The sequence below is a fragment of the Mycteria americana genome, chromosome 8, assembly GCF_035582795.1.
Source record: "Mycteria americana isolate JAX WOST 10 ecotype Jacksonville Zoo and Gardens chromosome 8, USCA_MyAme_1.0, whole genome shotgun sequence".
NCBI classification, from domain to species: Eukaryota; Metazoa; Chordata; class Aves; order Ciconiiformes; family Ciconiidae; genus Mycteria; species Mycteria americana.
In genome coordinates, this window is record NC_134372.1 from 34,243,349 (window position 1) to 34,261,853 (window position 18,505).

Below are 18,505 nucleotides of genomic sequence, written 5' to 3' on the forward strand. Positions count from 1 at the left end.
AAAAAGTTACTTTTGCAACAAACTTCAGTATGTCACACACATACATTTCCCTGTATATGTGGATAAAGACAAATGCTGAAAGTACATGTAATCCAGAAGTTGTGGTGGTGGTTTACTTGATGTATTATTTCGAATTGACTTTCTTATCCTTTCCCATTAGTCAATTAATTTGTTTCCTTAGATATATATTGTAGTTATAAAATATGGGGGTAATCTACTGCTGATACAAACATTGCATTAGCAGCAGGGCAGACCTGAATTAATAATCATGTCTTTTTTTTCTTTTTTCTTTTTTCTGGTGTGTTTTTTTCTTCCTTTTTTTTTTTACCCTAAGGAAGCTGTTGTTGGTTATTATGTGATGTATATATTGTAATAACACACTTGGGCTCCAACTGGAGGTAGAGGGCTCCATCACTGCATTAGGACTAGAGAAGGTAAGGAACATCCAGATGGTGTAGTTAGTAGTTCTGCTTCAAAATCTTAAGAAATTAGCACGTCTTGCTTTTTAAATGCATTTTTCTCTTAGGAAAAGAGAGAGAAATATGTTCACAGTGTTCCTGAATAATTTAAGTATCTTTCCAAGGTATTGGAATGAGGAATGTTTTAGTTTTTTGGTAATGCTTGAAATGGATTTTCCATATCTCTGTAACTTATGGCTTGATTCTGACTTAATGTTTTTCAGACTGGTGTGACTGCATGACCTTTAATAAAATTACACCTGACTGATACCTAATTGGAAGGGGGGAAGAGAAAAACATCAGGTCTCATTGCCAAGCCTGGGATCCCTCTACTTCACCCACAAAAAAGATGGGGGAGTAGGTTTTATGTCTTGAAAGAGCCAAGATTTCAACTGAAAGAAACAGGCATCCTGGTGAGTTATCTAATGAATAATATAGCTATCTAATGAATAATATAGCTAGGAAGGTTGGAAAGGATGCTTTTCTCTGCATTTCCTGGTGTCAGATGATAAAGCAGGGTGTCTTTATTTTGGAAACAATTAACCTGTAATATGTATAAACCAATAGGAATTTTACCTCTTCTGTAAGGCTGATAAAAAACAACGCAAGTTTGTGGCACTTATTTAATTTTATTAACCCTGCACGCCAGCAGTCCTAGAAATAGATCACTGGCAAATATCATGAAATATCAAACAGAATTAAAACCCTGTGGCTATTCCTTTTCCTCAGTAACCTTGCTTCTTCTAAAATGAAAGCATATTCTGAACTTTGGTTAACAATTGTCAAGAGCACCTAGTACCCATTTAAGTCTGTGTGGCTGGACCTTCTTTTGTCTGAAGACCTTCTGGTCTTCTATGTGTTTTTGAAAATATTGCCCACTCTGCATGGCCAGAATGAGCCGGAGCTGATTATAAGTCAGAAGGCTGAGATGTGCCATTAAGAAGGTAGCAAAACCAGAATACAAGCTGCGATGATTTAAGAATTATTCCAGTGGGAGGACTGGGTGCTGCTTTTTCAGGTGCTGGATTCTGAGGAGCCAAGAGGACTTTGTACTTCGGAGGTTCAAGGTCTAAGCATTAATTTGAACATTGATCTCATGGTATACAAGAGTGTAGTTTCTTGAAAAGGATTTTTTAATTGCATTTCAGTAATGATAAAAAGGCAGCAAATTCAGCAAGTCATATATGGGGAACCACCAACCAACCTTTGGGTGGCTGGTACAACCAGGTGGCCTGTTTGATATTTGCATAACAGCATCTACAGCTTGAATTTATGAAAAGGGTGAACAGAAAAACAAAGTCCTAATAAAATACTAAGTCTAATTCTAAACAAATTTCTAAACTTAGAGTACGGGATCTGTTGCATATCAGCGAGTCAGAACGAAACCAGGAGGTATTGTCTCAGCAAATGCATGGCATGTCACAGCACAGGTGACTGGATTAGTTCAGTTGCCCTTAGAGGTCCCACTTATGGTTTGATATTGCTAATACAGCTCTATCTCCGACCAATCTGCTCAGAGACAGAAATGAGCGTAAACACAGATGAGTTGCTCCAACACCAAGCAGCTGGTCTGTAATCTGTATTCATGGAGTAAATGGAAAACAGCCTTACAATAAGTATTTCTGATTTTGGCTAGTTATATCTTGGTCTAAATGAACACTGTCCTTTTTCAATAATTCTTATAGTTTGAAAACCTGTTGAAAATTAAGTTTAGTTTGCAAGAATACTGTTTTCCAAATATGTCTTTTATCAGCTTCTCATCCTGATTAAAGAAAGGATTACATACCCTTGTAGTAATGGACTGAGAGGTGAGCTCTCTTAAAAGAAGAAAGTAATCAAAACATGAGTTGCTTTCAAGGCTCAAAAGAGATGGGAATTCATCTAATATGCTGTTGTCATAACTTCAGATAATTAAAAGCTGATCTAATGACAGTAAATGCTAGCTGAGAGAATTTAAGCTCTATAGTGCCGTACTGGGCTCTGAGGAGAGAGCAGTGTTTCATTTCTCTCATGTGAAGATGAACGTCTACCTGAGCTCCTGACTCCTTACACAACTCCAGCGATGTTAATCTTGCTCTGAGATAGGTCCAGACACCTGCATGCAAGAAAACGCAACAAAATGTCTTGCAAATGGTTTGTAATTTTTGGTTGGCTTTTTCAAATATAGTTGTCACTAAATGGTTTCATATTGCCTCATTAGAGACATTTCTTGAGTTGTGTGCTATAGGCACACTCATTCTTCTTTAATAAAAATAATTTCAAGTTGATGGCTGCCTACAGCATGCTCAGCAGTATTTGGAGAAAAAGGTAACCTTTTAATATGCCCAGTTTGAATTATTGGTGCTTGAAAATGCTGGATTATATTTTTATATTATTTTAATGAGTAGTCAGATGACTAACAAATCCCTAACAGCCCGCATGGTTTACTAGCTGACTGAAAAAAAGGAAAAAAAGACCAAAAACAACAAAGAAAAAGGGAAACATTTTGTCAGCAGAGTATTTGGCATCGTCATAAAAAAAAAAGTAATTAAATTATTTATTTCTAATAAACAACCTTTCTTGGCAGGTAAAAATCCTGTACAGAGGCTCTTTAGATTTCAGTCCCTAGTGATAACACTATTATGGGAAACAATTATCAGCCGTCTGGAAAGCATTCTCAGTGCACCCCACCTATGCCCCAAGAGCACAGGGTGCAAGTGAAGGTTGGGCAACCATGCAAAGCCAGAGCTCTACCTCCATGGCACTACTGGAGCAGGAAGCATCACTGACTAGGCCAGGTCATCACCGTGGCTTCCTAAGGTTCATGAGCGGGGAGGTGTTGAGGTAGGGGTTGGTTTGGGGTTTTTGGTTTAATCTTTAAAGGAGCACATGTGCTTACTTCTTTCTCCCCCACCAGATGTTCTCTAGAGATCCATTCTAACCTAAGTTACTCAATGATTCAGAGAAGATTTTAAAAGCTCTCACTGGAAACATGGGTGTGCTTCTGCCATTGGAGGTGGAGTGACAGAACAAGAGGACATAAATTACTCTTATTGCTTGAAAGAATACTTGGCACCTTCTGCACCAGTCCTCAAGTATTTTTTACTGTCAAGATGCTACGGTATCATATGTTTAAAGTTCCTTCACCGATGACTCAAATATTGTTATAGAATGCTAAAGAATTAACAGATTCCTGCTCTAGTAATGCTGGATTTGCTCCCAAAATTTGTTATCAGCTGTAAAATTAACTGCTTGGTGTGCGTCATGTGGTTTGACATTAGTCTTAAAGACTTCTCTAGATTTATAATACCAAGCAGTAGGAATATTTACTAATACTTCTGATAGTTGTAATAATTTCTCATTATCATTTATCATCATTTTGCAATGCAGTAGCTGAATGGAAGCAACCCCATATAGCTGTTGCCATTAAAAGATCATTTGCCAGCAGCAGCACACGGTGCTGTGTAGGTTGGTTCCCAGGCTAACTCCAGAAGCTAAATACAGTAGCTCATGTGACATTGTATGCTTGCTGTTGGGAGCTGGTGAGTTGTTAATGATACCCGTTATACCTATTTTTTCCACTATAAATCTTGGAGATATTCTCCTTTTTCAGAAACAATAGTCTAACCTGCAGCTTAGTAATTCTTCAGGTCTGATTGGAGCTAGGGTCTTTGGTTAAATTTGTCTTCATTGCAAGCACTTTCAGAGATAATCTTCCAGCTTCCATCAGTTGGAGATGCAGGAAATGGTTCATGCCTAGGCAGCTAAGGAGGCAACAGCTTCTCTCCCATTTCTGATAACTTTGGCAAGGAAGGAAACATTGCTGTAGCCTCTTGGTTGGGTAAGCTACTCTTATCCATGTTAAAACTGTTTTATGCTGCTACCCATCCTGGAGGTGCTGGTCATTTAGGACACAATGTGAGAGTTGCTTTCTGGGCCACTGGAATTAGTAGTTGAAACCGATGGTGTAGAGCAGTTGTTTCTGTTGAAGAGGGTAAAATCACTGGAGAAATTTTGTTGTGCGTGTGTGTGTAGAACAGAAATCTTATTATGCTTTTCTCTTAGTTGGTACTGTTTCGTTTTTTACTTCTATACTGTCTAAATCACTTAAAATTTGTGACTATTTATTTAGTCTTATAATCCCCCTGTGTGTAATTGAGTATCCCCATTTCACAGATAAGGTACTAATTGATTTCCTCACATTATGCAGGGAATTTGGCAGAGCAGAGAGTTGAATGCATGTCTCCAGAGCCTGAGATTCCCTCAGTACTTACTGGGCCATGTTAGTTTTCTGTGTCTCTCCCCTTTTCCCCATTTTGTTCCTCTCCTTTTTTTTTTTCCCAGCTTTGAGAAATGTGCCCTGCACTGTAGAGGGTAGACATAGATAGCCTCTGACTATAGATGTCAATTTAGAAATGTGTCTTAAATAACAATCCAATCTGGATGCACAGAGGATACCGCTCCAAGGAGAAGGATGGGTAGTAATGGATGTCAAAGGACAGTGACATAGTTCTGCATCAGTTTGCATCACTTGATGGGCTCTGGATCCCTGCTGTTAGCAAGCAGGATTGCATAATAATAAAGACCTCTAATAGGTCTTTCACCTTAAAATGCTTGCTTGTTTTCTTGCTATCTTTTTTCCAGGGCAACAACTTAGGATGGACACATATTCAGTGATTGGTATTTGAAAAAATAAAACTGCCCTTTGTTAAGAGCAACTATTGAGTTATGTGTTGTTCTATATGTATTGAAAAGCTCTGGGATTTGCTAAGTATAAACGTTAATAGTGGTCACTGATAACGTGTTCTGATAGACACCAAAACTAGAGATTTTCTTCCTCTGCTTTAGAATATATAAAGCAAAAGTTATTTTACTTTTACTTTCTACTATTTTAAAATATAATAAAAAAGAAGTTATAAGAAAACAATTGCTACTACAGAAGCAATTCATAGTGAAATTCAGCGTTACCAACCAAACTCTCATAGATGCCATGTATGCCTTGCTTGATGTAGTCTAATTTGGACTATGTAATTTTTTTAAGGCTGTAATATTTCCTAATATTTTATTAGAAATCATTATTTTAGAGTCATAAAACATGTATGCTCTTTTTCCTAAGAGGCCAAAATGGCTACAGGTCTTTCAAGTTAAATACTGTACATAATTAGATAATTTTAAAAATGCATCTTATTTACCCAGAAGTGATTCCAGTCTCTTGACAACACACAAATAAGGCAGATAATTTTTTCAGTGTGTATTTACAAAGCTGCCTAGCCTTTCAGTCAATATGTGGTATGGTAGCTTGCACAAATATATACTTCAGTACATTCAAGCTGTAACTTGCAGCATGCAAATATGAGCTGGGAAGCCCTCACTGGAGCTGATACTGCTATGTATGTTCAATTATAAATGTAGAAAATAGTTTTTAAAACCCTCAAACATACCTGTCTTAACAGCAGCTCAAATCTTTTTTATAATACAGTATTTACTTGGGGGACACAGTTGCACAAAACCCACCTTTTAAAACTAATAGATCTCTGTACAGGAACTCTATTCTGACTCCCTTTTTGAAGCAGGAGGTGATTATGTTTAACAAGGCAATGAGTCTTTCACAGGTTACCATTTCAGGATAGTCCACCTATGGAGTTTTTCCATGTATGTCAGTGCTGTACTGAGAGGCCTGTTTTTCCAGGAGTGCCAAGCACCATATATGAAGTCTCCAACCATAATTAAGTTCTACGTCATTAATAACAGCTTTGGCATTTTTAAACATAAATCTTTGCTAACAGACATGGTAGCATTTGGGCTGAGGCATTCAAGATGCAAGTTCCCACCAAGGTTCCAAACATAAAGCACAAATTCAGGAGATGTAGAATGAGAAAATGTAGAGGAGCTTGAAAACCAAGCTTGATACAAAGCTGAAGCGTTTCCTGACCTCTTTCCACTGTTGCTTTAAGGAGGAACGTGGTTTTCCAGGTTACAGATGGGTGATCTGGTTCTGTGTAAAACGATGATGTGGTTAGCTGCAACCTAGTTTCCTGTCTGGCACTGAGCTAATATGCTGGCAGATGGGGATCCTGATGCGGGAGGGATGGTGGGTTTTGAATAAAACAGAGAAACTCTTGTTAAATAAAAGAAAATTAATATTGCTAGTGCCTACAGCACACACATCAAATCCCTTTGCTTGAAATTATTCCCTGTGGTTGGAATAAGGGCAACATAAACAGATTGGACAGATGAGGTGTCATGAAATGTTGGGACTTTTGTTTTGTTCTGTGTTTAAGTGTTATGTTAGAACTCCAGTAAAGCTGAAGGGGTCTTCCTAGGAAGTGGAGGAGGTTGATTTCTTCCTGTCCAGAGGAGAGGAGCTGATTTGTTGGGAAGCCATCCCTTAATGTACAAAAACTGCAGTGATTTCTTTGTGGGTCACTGGAGCAAGAGGCATTTTCATTTACTCTTCTTGTTTGAACCCTTTGCACAGTACTTGAGACTGCTGCTATGATTACTTTTTGCTGTGCTTTGCTTATGTTCTCTGGTTTGCTTTCTTGTTCTGCCACCAGCCATGTCAGACAGTCAAGCCACTTCAGAAACTTCAGGTTATTGTCACGGTCTCTATAGTCTTTCCTCATTTTCAGTGCATTGGCCTCTGCTGGATGCAGGTGCCTCTCTGCATCTGCAGAATTTGCTGTCTCTTTTGCTATGGGGCTTGTGAATTGCCAGCATCACAATTTCAGGTGGGTTGGTGGATAAGAAAATAGCCAGAGAACCTGAAATTGGGATTTGGTTATAAACTAGCACAAAAGATGGAAATGTTGGGATAGTCTTTTCCCAGGATAAAGAAAGATTTTCCTTGAAAAATGGAGGAGTCATATTTTTTACTGTTTCTGCATGTGGATGTATCCTAGGAGTAGCTAAGCCACATGAGGACTCATTCTGTTTAACTGGTACGATGCTCTGAATTTTTGTTCTCCACTGAACTAAGTGGATAAATGGAAGTCAAATCACCACATGTACTAGCTAATATGTGGTTTGAGCTTTATTCACCCTTTGCAGAATGTGCAAAACCAGCCATTGTAACAGTGCTCTAAGAAGGAGAAAAATCCCAGTGTAGTGAAGTGCAGCCGTGGAGAAACACAATGCTATTTCTCTGCTCACGAAAATGGTGCCAGGTTAATGAATGCCTTCACTCTAAAATCGCTCCATATTAACAATCCCGCGCTTGAAGGAAGACCTGTGAGTCAGCCGCAGACTGCGATAGCACACACCACGTATGGCTCTTTGTCTGTGCTGATGTACAACTCGGTGCTGCACAGGTTCTGGGGGGGTCTTTGGCTGATTAGCACTGTCTTGGATGCATCAAGTGCAGCGTGTGCGTGCGTGTGGGCAATGCGCCCCGGAGTCAGTGGAAGGAGAGCAATTCCTCCTCCCTGCAGTGGATTCATCCGGTGTGGCGGAGGACAGAGTGAAGAACTGTTCCCTGGAACCTACCCCGCACTCCTGCTTCCTTAGCTCCAGGCCATTGCTCCTTGTCCTGCTATCTTCTGAGACCAGAGAATTCCCTTCCTTCATTTATATTATTACCTTGAAGGTATTTATAGACTGTGATTGAGGCCCCCTGAGTCTTCTCTCTTTGAGACTATGTAAGTTTAGCTCCTGCAGTCTCTCCTCACACATCTTACCCTCTAATTCCTCTATTGCCTCTTTGTATTTCCTCTAATATTTTAAACACTTTTCCTAAACTCCAAGCACCTGAGCCAGCTGTAGTGTATCACTAAGCAGGGCAATGCTATTAATGCCTACTTAATATTCAGTTTCGCTGTAATTCATCCAAGACCAATACTAGCTTGTGCCCTTGCACGTAGTATTGTATGCTCCCATTTTGTGGACTGCTATCAAATATTAAGTCTTTTCTTCTGCCTTTGTGTATATCTTACACCACAGTGCTAGTGCTGCTTGGTTCTACTTTTATAGTTGTAATTCATGCTTTAGGCTTTAAGCATTTTTTTCTTACTGGTCTCAATTTGCTTTTTATACAATTCTGTTTCTTTTTTTAAATTTGATCTTAGTCATCAGTGTTTTAGGCCATCTTGTGCCTGTCTAAATGTGGACGATATCTAGGGTCCACTATGTCCACAGATATGGAAAGATGACTATGTAGTGACAAATACATGTCACTTCTGAAAAGTGAAAATTATTTTTATCACAAATACCTGCATATGGTGTCTAAGAAATGCAAATACATCCATGTCACTAAGAATTCACCTGCTCAACCACTGCTTTGCCCACAGTTTTGAAAAGCTGAGGAGCTGATATTACTATTAAAAGCTATGCACAAAAGGCTGAAGATAGAGGAATGAATCATCACTTTCTTTAATCTGCTAGGTCCTTTATCACAGAAGCTGAATATTCAATGTAAAGACCTGATTTTCCATGATACTAGTAGCTCTTAGTCTTTCTTCCATCAGGATATTAAAAAATATCATACTGATATTGAACACACTCAGCACCATGGATCAGATGCTTTAGGAGAACTGAACTTGTAACAGGAATGATGGTGAGCACTGGGCTAGGAAATCTTTTATTGACATTTGGCAGGTTTCCTAAAGGGACCTGCTGCATTTCCTGTTGCCCTTGCAGCCAAATGTGTCCAGTGCATGGGTCAGAGCAGTGTCTCTTGTGTCGTATTTATAGGTAAGCACCAGGCCTTTTAGTTACTTTCTGATAATAAAAAAAAAAAAAAAAAAGAAAAAATTGCAAGGCTGACTTGGTCAGCAATTGAGAAAAGCAATTGAATTGGTGGTAGCTTAGGAATAAAAGTGATCTTGTGATAACAGCAGCTGTAGTGGATGTTTTATTACATTGAATAGGGAAAAGGCATCCTATTGACGTATTGAGAGAAAACCTCAGGATCTTCAGAAAATGCAGGGCTGAAATTGCATGAAAACTAGTAAGAAAAAAATGGTTCAAAAAGAGCAGGGCTGTCCCCTTGGTAACTCTGCATGTCCTGTGAAAGCCTGTCAGGGTGCACATTCGACATATTGGTCACTTGGTCTGTCTCTGGTGAGCTGGGAGGCAGGGCCAGGGCATCCAGGACAGTTCTTTCCCGATGCAAGAATGCAGAAATTTGATAATCATCAAATCAGTGTTTTGATGACCAGATGCTTAGTTTCTATCGTTTAAACTTATTAGATGCCCGCATGTGCAAAGGAACAACATTCCACCGTGGTGGAGGAAAGCATTCACCCTGGCTGCTACAGACGATCTCCAAAGACAATGAGAATGTGAATTGACAAATGTTTATGGTACCAGCTTTGTCAATTCACCAGTCTGTTGGTCTGTTGTACTTAGATGCTAATCACTTGGTATAGTAGTAATTTAAATGACTGGATTAAAAAAATATGCTTTCACTAAATGCTTTTTTCACCTTACTATTTGTTCCGTCAGCGTGAGATCATTATCTCCTGGCAAGGTTCTGTTCCATTGACATTATCTCTTAATTATATTAAAATGAAAGACAGAAGAAAAACTAATATTTTACTGTTCAGGAATAATTTCTAAAACTATCATTTAGATTTAAAGGATTGTGTCAATAAAGCAGAGGGGGGATGCTCTTCAGATTCACTGTAATTGCTGTAGTAAGGAAAATGGATTGTGTCTCTTAATTTGGTAAATCAAGCCTCATAAAAATGGCATAGTGTTATAATCTCCCCTGTCTGAACCTGCTCTTTCGGTTGATAACTGCAGGAAGCTGACAAAGTTGGGCAGATGGTCACTGAAGTGGTTTCACTAGAACCTCTCTGAGACCAGATATAATGGGTTGACCTCTTGGTTCACGTAGTTAGGTGGCACCTTCCATTACTTTTCACTGCCGATACAAGTCATAGTCATACACAGCTTTTCTTTTTTTTAAGGCTACCCAGTTTTCAGCAGATCCTACAATTAGAAACTAAATGTTTAACATAGTCATTCCAAGGAATTTAAATATCAAATAGGAATAAAATAGGACAAAATTTAGAATTAAGTTCACCCATACCAAACAGTGGTATTAATTACTTGGTTAAATTACGGGCCTCTTTTGTAGCTTTAACTGCAGGACGGTTGGGATGGAATTGATCTTTTTCTTATTACTGTGTTTTAAATCCTGCTCACTACTGGCAGTGCCTGAATGGCAGCCACCCTTTTAATTGCTGTTGAGTGCAAACAGAAAAGAATTTGCATTCATTCCTCAGCAGAAGCAAATGCTACAAGGGTGTACTTGAATTGGAGGTGGGGGGAAATGTACTGTCTAAGAACTGGTCATGGTTTCATAATCAGGAATGAATTGAGTTTTGCACATAAATTAGGGCTGAACCAACCTCTCTTTTATGTGTGAATAATACTATGTTTGTATAATTCCAAAACACTCACTTTAAACTAGAGACTTAATTCAGTTTACAGGTTAAAAATTAATTAAGCACATGTCTTTCACAACATTTAGTTCCCCAGGTCAAATGATTTTCTCCCCTCACAGTCTTAGTCTTAGCTGTAAGGACAGAATCCTCTAATCTGTCCTGTTAAAATAATATTTATAAGCTGTGCAGGGAACAAAGGACATAACTTTGGATTGTTCTCAAAGTGAAGCTTGCATCTTCTTCCAGAGGTTTAATTAATAACATTTTTTCCAGAAAATTTTATGTAAAAGTGCTTTCTTCCAAACTGTCTGCCACCTCCTTCTGATCTGGTCTGAAAAAAAGGAGTGAGCATAAACAAGACTTTTTTTTTTTTTTTTTTTCTTTTAACAGAAGCCATTTCTCAAAACAGCCACCAACTCTGTTCCAACATTAATGGCTCCAGATTGGTCATCCCACACTAGGGGACATAGTTAATACTGTCTGTGAGTCAAAACAGTTCATTTCTGTGCTGGTAAAGGCTATTTATTTGTAAGTTTAAGGTTAATTTTGCAGTTTGGGCATTTATAGCACTAGGCATTCTTCCAGTTATTTCCAGCACCCCCATAATGATTTTACTCTAATGTTGATGCATCTTTACATTAGCTGGAAATGCATTCTTAATGTTTAGTGTAGGCAGGTGGTATATAACTAAAAGTCCTGTCTAGATGGCAAATGTCAAGGAGTCCTGAGGCAGGTCTGGGGTGTGTGGAGAAGGAATTTGTTCTGTGTGAGGCATGGGAAGAGAGGGAAGAAGGTTTGGTCCTTAGCAGCCATTTGCTGCAGAGTTATAAATCATTTTGGGCATTCAGAGTCATGAAACTAGAATGGTTTGAGTGGTCATAATGTATGTAAATTGTACCAGATTTTTTTAATACTTTAGATATACTATAGCAGCACTTAACAGCTTGCTGGTATCAGCCAAGGTAAACATAAGTGTAAGACATATAATCCTTATTAGTATGTATTTTAAATTGAATAGCAGAATAAATAGGCATTTAAAAGCTGCCTACCTTAACGGTGTGCTACTCTTTACATTGACAGAAGGTGGGCAGATACCCTGGAATATTTTCTTTTTTTAAAAAAAAACACAGAACCACTTACCTGTTGTATTCACAAGCAACCGCAGGAGGTAAATGCCTGAGAGTGTCATTGTTTCCCAAGGGATGCAGATCTGCTGCTTAAGGACACCAGGACTCAAGGTCTTAGAAACTCAAGAGCCAGATTAGGTCCATCTTGCCCAAAATGAATGCAGTAGTCAAGGAGGAGAAATTGTAATTCCTTCCTGTAATTCCAAGAAGGAAGCATCAGTCTGACAATAAGTGAGAGACGTAGGTGTGGAGGCAAGTGAGGCAATTAATTTCAGTTTGTGCATGTTGGAAAGCCACTAGACCTTTACTCAGCGTTGTGTGTGGAGAGGGTGCTATAAAGGTTGTTTAAAAGCAAAGCAAACCTTTATGTTCTTCACACTTTCTTCTTATACAAGTCTCCAAATCCCTATGATTTATGAAATTACACCCAGTTTTCATGTACCTATTTTACCAGGTGCTTTACACACATTAAAACCCGCAAATGCTACAGAAGTACAGTTAACAAATGTTATACAAAAATAAACATTCTGCTCTCTACAATATCACTTGCTTCTTTTAAAAATAGGCAAACAAGAAATAGGCTTTGTAAAACCTTCCTGACCCTGCACAGCCCCCATACATCCTCAGCCATGAAGGAAATCATCGCCATCTCAGAAATTCTTTTGGCTCAAGTTTTTTATTCTTCTGCATTTGTTTTTTGATTTGGCTCACAATTTTCTTGTGAAATTTTATCCTTGCAAAAATGACTAAAAAACTAGAGCAACTGCCTAAAATTTACACCCTTGTTGAGCTTTAAGAGAAGCCTGATTTCCCTAGGTTTTACTTTCCTCAGATATGGGAAACCTAGCTCTAGAGCCTTGGCATCAGTGAAACTTGAGTATTTGGAAAAGGGTGAAATACTCAGAGGCAGTTGTCGAAGGACCAGCTCTTTTCAAAATGGTAAATACACAAAGTAAATTGTCCTGGTTTGTACTTGAATATACTCTTCACAGGTTATGCCTGCTGTAGATGAGACTCGGCTCAGACCTACAAGTTAGTGCTTATCCTTGACATTTCTTTGGAGTTAGGAACTGGGAGAAAAGGATGCATGGTGGAGATTCAGGCTCGTTCCCAATGAGGAGCTTTGTTTTAAGTGATGGCCTATGTATTGCCATGCTATACTTGTGAAAACTGCATTTACTTATTATAGTCTGTCCTTAAAAGCATATGCAAGGCAGTCATTTTTTCTTAAATCATGATAAAGGTAAAGGTTTAGCTTGTTTTGCTAGGAATAATTTCGTTTTTCTTTCCTTCTGCTTTGTCAGGTTGTCATTCAAGCTCTTTACAGTGTCAAGGACTCCGTTAATCTTCTTAAACTAAATGTTAAGAGAGAAGTGTCACAACTCTTACTAAGTTAGCATTCTGCAATTACTTGTGACAGTCTATATATGTTTGTGAGAAAAATAAAAGTTTGTCTATTTTTTAGTTAATTGAAGCTATAACCAGTGTCATTTCTATGATTAAGACAATGCCAAATGTGTTATGGCTAGTTAGATCTTCTCTTCCATTAGATTTTATGTATAAGATAAATTCAATTAACCCCCCTCCCTCCCCCTCCTTTCTTTCTTTCCCCTCCTGTTTAGATGTTGAAAAGATAAAGTACCCATTTTTTTCCACTCCATGCTTGGAATGACTCGCTGGTATTGAAGACTCTCCATGTCTTAGCTCTTTTACTGTCCAGCTGGCCTGTAACATCCCTGACTACGGTTTTCTAACTCGTGTCAGCCAGATTTCATAAAGGTGAGGAGAGAAGGATGCCAATTCCAAAGGTAATTGGGCTGCTGAGGCAAACAGGTCCCGATGGTGGTGAATGGCAACTTAATGGTAACATTGTTATCCTAAATTTAATATAAACCGTCCTATATGAAAATGTCTACCGATAGTTGATTTTAGAGAGGGTGGTAGATAGTTACAGAATTTGGAAGAAATAAACCGACTTTTACTGTGTCGTGCCATGGAGCGATGTCCTGGCAACCAGACAGAAAGTGTTAACTGAGCAATTACCCCTGTAGCAGGGCAAGGCCAGCTTGCTCCAACTGGGGCAGTAGCTTAACCGTGTTCAAGTGACCAGAACAGAGGCATTAAATTCAGGGCAATTGTAAAACTGTTTACTGTAGAAAAGCATTTTGAACAGGGGAATGATTTAAGCAGATGCATTTCTGTTTCTGTTGCCTCATAAAGGCTCCCAGTGTGTGTTTTCCACACTGAAAACTTGAGGGTCTATAAAAGCCTTCAGTGTATGTACTGGATTATAAAACTTTTTTCAAAACGAATTAATATTGCAAATGCTTTTTCTACTTTGCCTCCTTTCTAGAACCAAATTTCTCATTTAGTGTTTATACGATCAGATAAATGTATTATCTCCTTATCTGCAGCTGAATCACCATAAACCACCATTTTGACGGAAGAATGTCTTCACTACCATGGGGTACATAATAGATTTGCTTACCTACCTGTGGTTTGGTGTTTAGAAAATAGCATATGGCTGCTGGCCATGATAAAAGTGTCATTTTCTGCATTTTTAGGGTCCTGTTTACAGAGAGGTTTTAAAAATTGCACAAATGAGCAGTTATATACATGTTCAGGATGATTTATATTTAATCTCTGCATGTTCAGAGCGGACTACAAATGGCAAGCTTATGGAGACTTGTTACAAATATGATTGGGACCAAAGGTACAGCACAGGTAATTTTTGTGTCAAAGCTGATCCCTCACTGACTAGAGGAGAAAAATTAGCTCAACTTTATGTGTGGAAGAGGTGTAGGAGGGTATTCCTCCCTTCTGAAAGCAGAATTTGCAACTTCTTTCATGTCCAGTCAGTGATGCTCTTCTCTGTGTTTGTATGTATTCCTTGTTAGAGCTTTAATTTACTTCCATTTCATCACCTTCAAGTGCTGCAGTCGCTACTTATGTAAGTAACCTGCAAAAGGGTAAATGAAAGGGCAGAAGGGATAGCGAGATGTGTGGGAATTCACAGCAACTCTGAGGCAGACTGCAACTGCAACAAGGAGGTGCAAGGAGCCCCTCAGCGGGTGCTTCCATCCCTGAATGCTGTCCTTCAGTGCTGAATTCAGAGCCGCACACTCACCATGATGGTCAGTTTTGAGGAGAGGTTGGCTACTAGAGATCACAAGGAGAAGGGAGGCATGTTAGTGGTGTTCACATGTGGTAGCTGTTTGTGGAGAGGAACAAATGTGACTCTGCTTGCAGAAATGCATTAAACCAAACCAATACATCTTTTGACACAGTAGAAAAATCATTCACCTACAACCATCTCTCAGAAGGTGGAACATCAGGAATAAAATACTTGCGCAAAAGTCTGGATTCACTAATCTGGGGCTCCCAGGACTTCAGGTCATCTAATAGCTTGATGAAACACTGTAGCTCAAAGAAAAGTGCTTTCGCTGGGATGTAGATATCAATAGCAATGGGCCTTCCCCAAAGCTATTGGAAGAGCAATGAACTAACAATTGTGGGAAACAATGTACTGAGAGCAGCTTAATGGGAGACACTTGTGGCTTTTTATGATTATAGGATATGCTAGATATGAGATCTGAGAGATTAAATAATGTATTTGTTATTAAATGAGAACTTAACCACACTGTTAGAGGGAGGCAGTATTTTTACAATATTACATGGTATAGATTCTTCTTAACGCTTCACGGAAAGACCTGGGAGTCAATCTGTGCAGGTCTGGTTGAGGTGACCTTTAAGTACAAGAGGGGACGAAGCCTGGGAAAACACACTATAAACAAGCTTCAGTAGGAAAATTTTTAGAATCATAGAATCGTTTAGGTTGGAAAAGACCTTTAAGATCATCGAGTCTAGCCATTAACCTAACACTGCCAAGGCCACCACTAAACCATGTTTTCTCCATGTGTTTGTCTTCTGATTTAAAGCAATACCTTCTGTAAAAGCCACATATGGGGAAAAAGCAAAAATGCAGCTTCCCATGTCATTGACAGTTAGCTGGCAGGAATACAGATCAAAGACTTGGCACCTTAATTTTCCCCTTCAATTTATAATTATAGTCTGCTTGAGTCCTATGCGTCTGCTGGGCAGTTCACATACAATTTCTCCTGGAAATAACCCTTTATAACGCTTTGCTTTCAAGCAGTCACTGAAGAGGAGTGCAGTGTGTTGCGCCCAGAGGACAGGCATGGGCAGGGTGCTCCCTATACCTTTGGGCGCTCAAGAGAGCTGGGACTTAGTAGCCTGTGTTCAGCCTGGCTTCCCACCAGAGCTGGGCTGGGTGGAGGAAAGGGAGCCCACGCTCTCCTCCTCTCCCCCCACGCTCATGATTTTGGTGATGTTTAGAGGGGGAAGGATGGAGGCAGGCAGGGTTGGGCTGAGCTGGCTGTTGTATGTGTCAGCACGAGCCTGTATGTCTTGGGAGAAGAATGGGTTTCACATCTTGGGAAGATGAGATCAGAAGAGGGAGATGGGCTAGAGGGACTTGTGCCTTCCTTGAGGAGGGGAGAGGCTGGGAGTGCAGAGGGACTTGACTGGGAGTCGGACAGGTGGAGCAGGCATCTCTCGGGGCACTGGTGGTGAAAGAGGAAAAGGAAAGGGGCTGGGGATCATGGCCTTGTATCCCAGGCACAGGGCAGCTTGGTTCTTGCCTGTACGTCTTTAACTGCCATCATTGGGGTTTGAATTTCTCAGGGTCAGCGGTCCTTAGCAGGAGGAGGGAAGCAGCTTAGAGATTCAAGAGGGCTGGCAACCCTCCCTGGAGCACTATGTGTCCTCCCAGTCTTCCCCACCCTTGTGTGGAGTTTTGCTGCTACCAGTGGTAAATACAAAATATATTATTTTGTTCCTTATCCTTTAGGAGGGGAAATTAAAGCATTCCAGCACCATAGGCAAAAGTTAAGCAGCCCATGACATACAACCTTCTCAGTCAATAGGTGGAAACAAAAGTGTTTTCTCTCCTAAATGATGCCCCCAGAGGTCTGTATGTGTCTGACAATGTAGTTAAAGCTCAATGGCCACCAGTAAAAACTGACTTTCAAGAACTGTAAGTAACACGATGGCTGGGACTAATCTTCAGTCTTGCCACAATTCTTATATGAGTCCTCAGCCATTTGAACAGCTACAAGAGCATCTTGATGTCCAGATTAAGGCATCCATATTTGACCTACTCACCCGCCTTTGTCCTTCAACTTTCTCTCCCACTTTATTTTCTTAGAGGCAGAAAAAGCAGCAGCTGAAATACTGCTTCTGTAGTTAACGTACCTGGCTACAAATATGACAGTAGCCTTTAATTTAATTTAGGAAAATTAGAAGGCTATTTCTGACCCAGCAACATTAGAAATTGAAGTCTGTTTGTCACCTGCAAACACAGAGCTCAACTTCTTCATGTTGGTCCCTAGTGTGATGCTAATGTTGGCTGGGAGTAAGAGAATTTATTTTGTGGACCCTGCTTCAGAGCAAAGATCATGCTTAATTGTGTGCACTGGTTAGGAGGACATGGTATGGCTAGGGACAGTGCTGAAGCTGCTACACCTATGCTCCCAGGGTAGAGATTCAGGTTGCTTTCAGGCTGGAGAATTGGCACTCACAGTTCTAGTAGAAAATGAGAACAAATAGAGTGTTTTATTTTTTTCCTCTCCTCTAGATGCACTTGCTTGCAATCAAAGATTTAGAGTTGTCAAATCTTCAAGTATGATGTTAGTATGTACTACCAAACCAGTATGGAAATTTGACATGCTGCATTTTAATAGACTTATAATAACATCTACTAAGTTGTGATTTACTCATTAAAAACACATGTCTAGAAGACTGTTTACCAATATATTTTTTTAGGTAATAAACTTGGATTTATTTATCTAGAAATTGGTGTACATTATTACTTACACCTTCTAAATTCTGATTCAAAGAGTCACCTTTTCACTAAGAATTCAATACAGCCATTGAGTTTTGTACTTGTGGTTAATGGCATGTATAATTAGCAAATATTACATTGTTGCACAGTGTATTTTGTTGATAGAAATATGGATGCATTTTTCTGATTTGCAGACGTAATTCACTTATCTTTCAAAAAAATTAGCAATAGAAGTATTTGAAACTGCCTCCTTCTCCATGTAGTGACACTGCACTGGACTCCAGCTGCTGGCACTGTAACGAACTATTTTGCTTAATACCATTTCCATGCTCTTTCCTGTGAATTTCTGTCCTGGTTTTGGCTGGGATAGAGTTAATTTTCTTCCTAGTAGCTGGTATAGTGCTGTGGTTTCGATTTTAGTATGAGAATAATATTGATAACACACTGATGTTTTGGTTGTTGCTAAGTGGTGTTTACACTGGTCAACGACTTTTCAACTTCCCGTGCTCTGCCAGGTGCACAAGAAACTGGGAGGGGGCAGAGCCAGGATAGTTGATCCGAACTGACCAAAGGGCTATTCCATACCATATGCCATCATGCTCAGTCTATGAACTGGGGGGAGCTGGCTGGGGGGCGGCAATCGCTGGTCGGGGATGGGTTGGGCGTCAGTCGGCAGGTGGTGAGCGGTTG